Genomic DNA, 7,719 nt, shown 5'->3' with positions numbered 1-7,719 from the left:
TGGTGTTGGAGAAGACTCTTGAGAGTCCCTTGGATTGCAAGGAAATCAAACCAGTCAATCCTAAAGGGAATATTCATTGGAAGGACTGATGCTGAATCTGAAGCTCCAATACTTCGGCCAACCTGATGCAAAGAACTGACTCATTGGAAAAGACCCTGATGCTGGAAAAGAGTGAAGGCGGGAGAAGGGGACGACAGAGGATGAGACGGTTAGATGGCATCATTGACTTGATGGACATGAGTTTGAGCAAGCTCCAGGAGTTGGTGATAGACAGGGAAGCCTGGCGTGCTGTAGTCCATGGGTTCTCAAAGAGTTGGACACGACTAAGTGACTGAACTAAACTTTCCCTATAGAGCTTACATGGGTGGGGGCAGAAGGCATGGTCTTAGTAAAGTGTGCCTGCATGCTAAGTTGCTTCAGTCATGTCGGACTCTTTGTGACCTACTTGACCATAGCCTGCTAGGCACTTCTGTCTGTTGGATTCTCCAGGTGAGAATACTGGACTGAGTTGCCATTTCCTCTTCCAGGGGATCTTTCAAACGCAGGGATCCAAAGTCTCCCATGGCTCCTGCATTGCCGGCGGATTCTTTATGGCTGAGCCATCCCAGAATGTTCAGTTCAGTTCAGGAAGTTCACGTACTGTTGAAACCTGGCTTGGAGAATTTTAGCATTAACTTGCTAGCGTGTGAGATGAGGGCAACTGCGAGGTAGTTTGAACATTCTTTGACATTGCCTTTTTTGGGGATTGGAATGAAAATTGACCTTTTCCAGTCCTGTGGCCACTGCTGAGTTTTCCAAATTTGCTGGCATATTTAGTGCAGCACTTTCACAGCATCATCTTTCAGGATTTGAAAGAGCTCAACTGGAATTTCATCACACCTCCACTAGCTTTGTTCGTGGTGATGCTTCCTAAGGCCCACTTGACTTCACATTGCAGGATGTCTGGCTCTAGGTGAGTGATCACACCATTGTGGTTATCTGGGTCATGATACAGTTTTTGTACAGTTCTTCTGTGTATTCTTGCCACCTCTTCTTAATATTTTCTGCTTCTGTTAGGTCCATACCATTTCTGTCCTTTATTGTGCCCATCTTTGCATGAAATATTCCCTTGGTATCTCTAAGTTTCTTGAAGAGATCTCTAGTCTTTCCTATTCTATTGTTTTCCTCTATTTCTTTGCATTGATCACCGAGGAAGGCTTTCTTATCTCTCCTTGCTCTTCTTTGGAACTCTGCATTCAAATGGGTATATCTTTCCTTTTCTCCTTTGCCTTTAGCTACTCTTCTTTTCTCAGCTATTTGTAAGGCTTCCTCAGACAGCCATTTTGCTTTTTTGCATTTCTTTTTCTTGGGGATGGTCTTGATCCCTGCCCCCTGTACAATGTCATGAACCTCTATCCATAGTTCTTCAGGCACTCTGTCTATCAGATCTAATGCCTTGAATCTTTGTCATTTCCACTATAAGGGATTTGATTTAGGTCATACCTGAATGGTCTAGTGGTTTTCCCTACTTTCTTCAATGTAAGTCTGAATTTGACAATAAAGAGTTCATTATCTGAGCCAAGGTCAGCTCCTGGTCTTGTTTTTGCTGACTGTATGGAGCTTCTCCGTCTTTGGTTTCAAAGAATATAATCAATCTGATTTTGGTATTGATCATCTGGTGATTTCCATGTGTAGAGTCTTCTCTTGTGTTGTTGGAAGAGGGTGTTTGCTATGACCTGTGTGTTCTCTCGGAAAAACTCTAGCCTTTGCCCTGCTATTAACTTCATTAGCCTTGCACTGCAAGGCCAAAAATGCCTTTTACTCCAGGTATCTCTTGACTTCCTACTTTTGCATTCCAGTCCCCTGTGATGAAAAGGACATCTTTTGGGGGTGTTAGCTCTAGAAGGTCTCGCAGGTCTTCATAGGACCGTTCAACTTCAGCTTTTCAGCATTTACTGGTCGGGGCATAGACTTGGATTACTGTGATGTGGAACGGTTTGCCTTGGAAAGGAACAGACATCATTCTGGCCCCAGGGTGTACACGCGGGTAAAGTATAAGCCCCGGTGGCTCCGCCCGCGCGGTATCCGAAAGCAGCCGGGCGCGCGCACCAGCGCCGGAGACTTGCTCCACCTCTCTGGGCGGAGACCCCGAGATCCATCCGGGGCGCCCCGGGTGCGGAGGCTGCGGGCCACCCCTACTCCCCTTCTGCTACCCTTTGCCCGGCGCCGGCGGTCCCTGCGGAAGGGGCCAACAGCAGCCCGCATCGGGGTCACGAGCACCGAGCCGGGGTGCGGAGGGGCGGCGGCGGAGTCCGGCTGAAGCGGGTGGGCCCGAGGCTGGCACCCGGAGGGCAGCGGCGAGGCCACACTGCCAAGGTAACGCGGGCCGGCGTGGGCGGCGGGGATCACGGTGCGGGGGAGGCTGGGGAGGGCACCGGGCGACACCGTCTCTGCGCCGCCGTTTCCCGGAATCCCTCTCCTGGAGCCTATCTGCCCGGGACTCCTCCTACCGCCTGCGCCCCGGATCGCAGGGTTTTTCCGCGCGCGACACCGCACCCCTGCCCGGGGGCGTCCCCTCTCCAAGCTCCCCGCAGCCCTGGAGGGTTCCTGGGGAGCATCCACTGACTGTCCCCTGCGGCCGCGCTGCCCTCGGCCCTGTCCGGGCGTCCTCCGTTCATCGCCCCCCACGCAGCCCCCAGGGACCCGCACCTGACCCCCCACAAGGGCCCTGGCCGCTTAGAGGTGAGAGTCAAATTCCTTAGGGTCCACAGCGCCCTGCAAAACTGGGTTAACGGCTCGGGTCTCCGGTTCGGGGTCTTCCGTCCGCCCTCCAGCAGAACACAAGGTTAGGCATAGTTTGTCCCCGCGCCGGAGAGGAGTACGGAGGGACCCCCGAAGCTGAATGGTCCTACGGCCTTACAAACCCATCGCTTGGAAGCTGGAGTGGGGACAGGGCGATGGACAGCGTCGCGGAGACAGGAGTGGACCCACGTCCGGGGTCGGGAGGGAGTGAGGAACCGGGTGCGAGTCGACGCTTCACGTTTCGACTCTGACCGATGGAACCAGTTAAACCCAGTTAGGAGCTGGATCCTTCAACCCACTTAACGTAGCGAACGATGGCTGTGAGGAACTCTAGCTATCCTGTCTCTGTGTGTCTCTTTCTCTTTCTCTTTTAATATTTGTTTGATCTCCTTGCATTTGTTTGGCAAAAAAAAAAGTCTTAGAAACTGAGTGGAACGAGGTAGGAGTTGCGGAGGCAGGTGCTGCCAGAGTCCTGGAGTCCCAGCCCCGCCTACCCGCTCCTGGTCTCAGGCAAACTGACCCCGAGACCAACTGGGCTGCCACCTGCCCCGCATCTTGGCCAGGTTTCAAAGTACCCGCCTCCTGCTGTCCTGACTGGGAGAGGACAGGGGTGAAAGCAAAACCGCAGCAAAATTTGCTCTAAAGAAAACATCCATCAGTGTGCCCTTAGTTGGTAAGATTTGACCTCTTTGTGGCAGAAAGTGAACTTCAGAGTTCTCTAGTCCATGAGTTGGATCATCAAAAATCTGTGTGACTCTTTTATCCTTACCTGTATTTCTTCTAATGTTTCTCATGTATTTATTTCAAACTTAAAGACAATCTGCCTGAGATTTGGTTCCGGAAATGTGACACCTGGTAATTTACCTTAAAAAAAAAAAAAAAAAAAAAGAAGAATCATTGCCTGGAGGTACTGTCTTGAAAGTGAAACTTTTATTAAAATGTATTTTCCATCCTCCTCCACTTGCATACACAGAGCATGTTGGACTTCCTGTGACATTTACAAATCTTTAAACTGTTGTAGTCTGAAGCATGTGTATTCTTTGATGGCCAATCATATTTTACCAAAAGTAAGACACAATGATGGATATAAGGTGTACTTTAAAAACTTTTATGTCACTGGGTAGGAAAAACCACTGTCAATTATGGTATGTGATGCCACCATACAGAGCACCCTGATCTCACAGATGTTCAGATGTCAGAAGGAAGTGTGTGTTTTATAATTTGTGAGATAGGCTCTCTTGGCAGAGCTTGATGACACTTTTCCCTGAGAACTTTTCATTGCTTCAAAGAATGAAACTGGTGGTGTGCAGTTCAGGAAGAATAAATGAAAACAGTTTGCTGGGAGAGCAGTTGGCCAAAGTAAGGGTGGTAAGAAGTGGAATAAGGAGAATATGAAAGAGGGAAAGAGAGAGGGAGAGAGAGACATGGATGGATGTTGGGTAGGGAGTAGTTCAGAACCATTGAGAATCTTTTCAAGAACCAGCAGGAAAATGAATTCATTCAGTATCCCCATGAGCCAGGGTTTAACAAACTGGTACATGGGAGAGTTATTCTTAAACCTTGTTTTTCTGAAACACTGTTGTTTTAATTCTGAGGTTTTTTTAAATATATTTAAAATTTGAGTGTATCCGACCACCAGAAAAAAAAATGGTAGGGAATCCACAAAAATCCTAAAAGTGTTCCCTAATAAATAAGAAAGAACGAAACCATGAGTTTTAGCATGACTTCAGATCAGATCAGATCAGTTGCTCAGTCGTGTCCGACTCTGCGACCCCATGAATCGTAGCACGCCAGGCCTCCCTGTCCATCACCAACTCCCGGAGTTCACCCAGACTCACGTCCATCGAGTCAGTGATGCCATCCAGCCATCTCATCTTCCGTCGTCCCCTTCTTGCCCCAAATCCCTCGCAGCATCAGAGTCTTTTCCAATGAGTCAACTCTTTACATGAGGTGGCCAAAGTACTGGAGTTTCAGCTTTAGCATCATTCCTTCCAAAGAAATCCCAGGGCTGATCTCCTTCAGAATGGACTGGTTGGATCTCCTTGCAGTCCAAGGGACTCTCAAGAGTCTTCCCCAACACCACAGTTCAAAAGCATCAATTCTTTGGCGCTCAGCTTTCTTCACAGTCCAACTCTCACATCTATACATGCTGTTTCCTTTTCGGACAAAGGAGCAGCAGGCGCTTTCTGCTCAGGGGTGGGAGGGAAATATACTTGGGGTGGGGGGGGCGCTGTACAGGACAGGAGAAGCCAGCACCAGAGTCAGGGGACCCCACAAAGGCCCCATGGTTGACCCACCCCTCCTCGACCATGCCTGCAGGACAGTGAACCGGGTGTTCCAGGAGGAAGCAGAGCCCAGACTACACTTCCTTGATAGGCGCGCCCACATCCCAGCACCTATGCCTTGGGCTAGAGAAGCTGCCCAGGCTTCACAGAACAAACTGGAATCAGGCACAGTTTTTAAAAGGAGGTCAGGATTTCACTCCACTGTATCACAATTGCAGGAGACAAAGGAATCAAAGTATGAATGAGGTAAGCAGAAATGGTGTGAAAAAAAAGAAAGGAAAGAATATGATAATTTGCAGGATTAGTCACTCAGTTGTGTTCGACTGTTTGTGACTCCATGCACTCTAGCCCACTAGGCTCCTCTGTCCATGGAATTTTCCAGGCAAGAATACTGGAGTGGGTAGCCATTCCCTTCTCCGGGGGATCTTCCTGACCCAGGGATCAAACCCCGGTCTCACGCACTGCAGGCAGACTCTTTACCACCTGAGCCACCAATGATAGCTTGCAGGAATCTTACTGAAAAGAAAATATTACTCTTGGGACAGAAGGCCATTCTTTACAATAGCTTGTTGTTGTTGTTGTTGTTTAGTTGTTTAGTTGTGTCTGACTCTTCTGCAACCCCACGGACTAAAGCCTGCCAGGCTCCTCTGTCCATGGGATTCTCCAGGCAAGAATACTGGAGTGGGTTGCCATGTCCTACTCCAGGGGAATCTTCCCAACACAGGGGTCAAACCCAGGTCTCCTGCTTTGCAGACAAATTCTTTACCATCTGAACCACCACAATAGCTTTAGATCCTTCAAAAATTGATTTAAAAATATGAATTCAATAAAAGAAACTCAAAGATAAGAAAAATTTTAATTGAGATGAAAAGAAGATTGCAGACTTACAGGAATACACTGAAGATCATTGAAACATATTACAGAAGAAAAAAGAGGAAAAAATAGAATAGATCCTGCTGAAAGTAAAAATATTTTAACAGAGGAAAGGCTCTTAATTCCAAAAATTCAGAGACAAACGTGAAGTCATTTATTAAGAATCCGATGTGGAAGACAGATAAAGCACAGTCAGGCATTAGGACACTTGAGTTTCCTGACATAGTGAAACCAACAAATGGGACTGAAAATGCAAACAAAAATGAGATAAATTTTATTGAAATGAAGAAAAAATGGTCTTTAGGCCAAAAGAGCATGACATTTTCCAGGAAATTTTCATATAGGAATGCTTAGTATCTTCAGTAGTTTAAATGCAAAGGAAAAGAATTATTATTATTTAGGAATTGAAAAAAGAGTAAATAAAGGAGAGAAAAATCACATCAAGTTGCTCTCAGATGTCTCCAGGGCTGTGCTAGATGCCGGAGGACAATGGTTCCAAGGGAAAAGTTCTAGGGAAAGAAACTTTTTCCCAAGAGGGTGTGTCATCTAGCTAGAAGATGTCATTCAGATTGAAAGTCAACAGAAAGGGGCTTCTTCAAAAGAACAAAGGAAATTCAGCACCCATGAGCCCTTATGGAAAAAACAAACTGCTGGAGAATAAAATCCAGCAAATAGTAAATAAAGAGAGAAGTCAAAGTAAAGAACTCAGGCACCAAGAACTCATGATATAAAGGACTGTTGGCCACAATAGAGAGTCCAAGTGCCATAATGAAGACCCAGCACAGCCAAAAAAAAAAAAGGATTTATGTAAATGTGGAATTAATATAAAACATCTTTGGAAATTGTGGAATAAAATGTGATTATTACGCAACTCTAGGTACACACACAAAAAGAAAAAGTGATCAGGTAGGGGCAGAAGAGGAAGATGGAAGGAAATATGAGAGTGGGCCCTATAGTTCTCATCTTTGAAGGCGTGGATCAGTAAACAGAGATGTGAATATTGTATTCCAACTTCCAATGCCTTTGTAATTTTTTTAACTTTGGAGGGATATTTTAGGGAGTTATTCTTTCTTATGAAAATAATTGAAATGTCAACAATTGTTCTGCCTTTGCTTCAGTTTTTTTCCAAGTAAAATTAAATTTAGACAAAAATACCCTGTGTGTGTGTGTATGTGTGTGTGTGCTGCGTGTGTGCTGCGTGTGTACATAGAAAGATCTCTGGGATTATGTTGTTCATTAATGTAAATGATGGAACTATCTGGATACTGAGATTTTACTTTTATGCCTTATTTTTATTATTTTTTTTTAATGAGTGAGTTGAACTATTCTTACCAAAACAAGAAGTAAACCAGAAACAAATATGCCAAGACATTAACAATGGTTGATGCCCGGTAGTAAAAATAAAAATGCTTGTTACTTTCTTCTTTGTGCTTTTTTGTATTTTTTTTTAATTTCAGGGGGAGGGGGGATATATGTCATTTTATTTGTAGAGTTTTTCTGAATCCATTCATTCACTGACCAGCGAAGATGTGCCAGGTGTCAGGCAGTGCCGGACAGAAGAAACAACACAGTTCTGCTCTCTACCCGGAGAATAGCAGGCAGCAAGTTCTGTGAGGGTTGTCTGTCTGTCTGTCTGTCTTTGTTAGGAGGAGTTGAAACTCAAAGAGTCACTTTGCCACAGTAGCATCTGTTTGAGCTGGGCCTTGAAAATTAGTAGTGTTTGTCTGGGGATCAGTGACAAGGACGGTTGGGGGCGGGAGGAAGGGAGAGGGGTCGTGGT

General features: G+C 46.0%; 1 protein-coding gene across 2 annotated transcripts in view; it reads left to right on the top strand.

Annotated features, from left to right (window-relative positions):
- Positions 1–2,091: 2,091 nt before the first annotated feature.
- IFNAR2 (interferon alpha and beta receptor subunit 2) overlaps positions 2,092–7,719 on the top strand; it is a 34,572-nt gene continuing 28,944 nt past the window's right edge. Inside the window, exon 1 of one of the 2 annotated variants that reach the window (XM_070366882.1) lies at positions 2,092–2,355. The gene's annotated coding sequence lies outside the window, so the exon portion shown is untranslated. The remainder of the gene's footprint in view (positions 2,356–7,719) is intronic. The other variant, XM_070366853.1, reaches the window with a different exon arrangement.

Source organism: Bos mutus, chromosome 1 (assembly GCF_027580195.1).
Source record: "Bos mutus isolate GX-2022 chromosome 1, NWIPB_WYAK_1.1, whole genome shotgun sequence".
In the NCBI taxonomy this organism is placed as follows: Eukaryota; Metazoa; Chordata; class Mammalia; order Artiodactyla; family Bovidae; genus Bos; species Bos mutus.
This window is presented reverse-complemented; position numbering and strand designations above follow the sequence as displayed.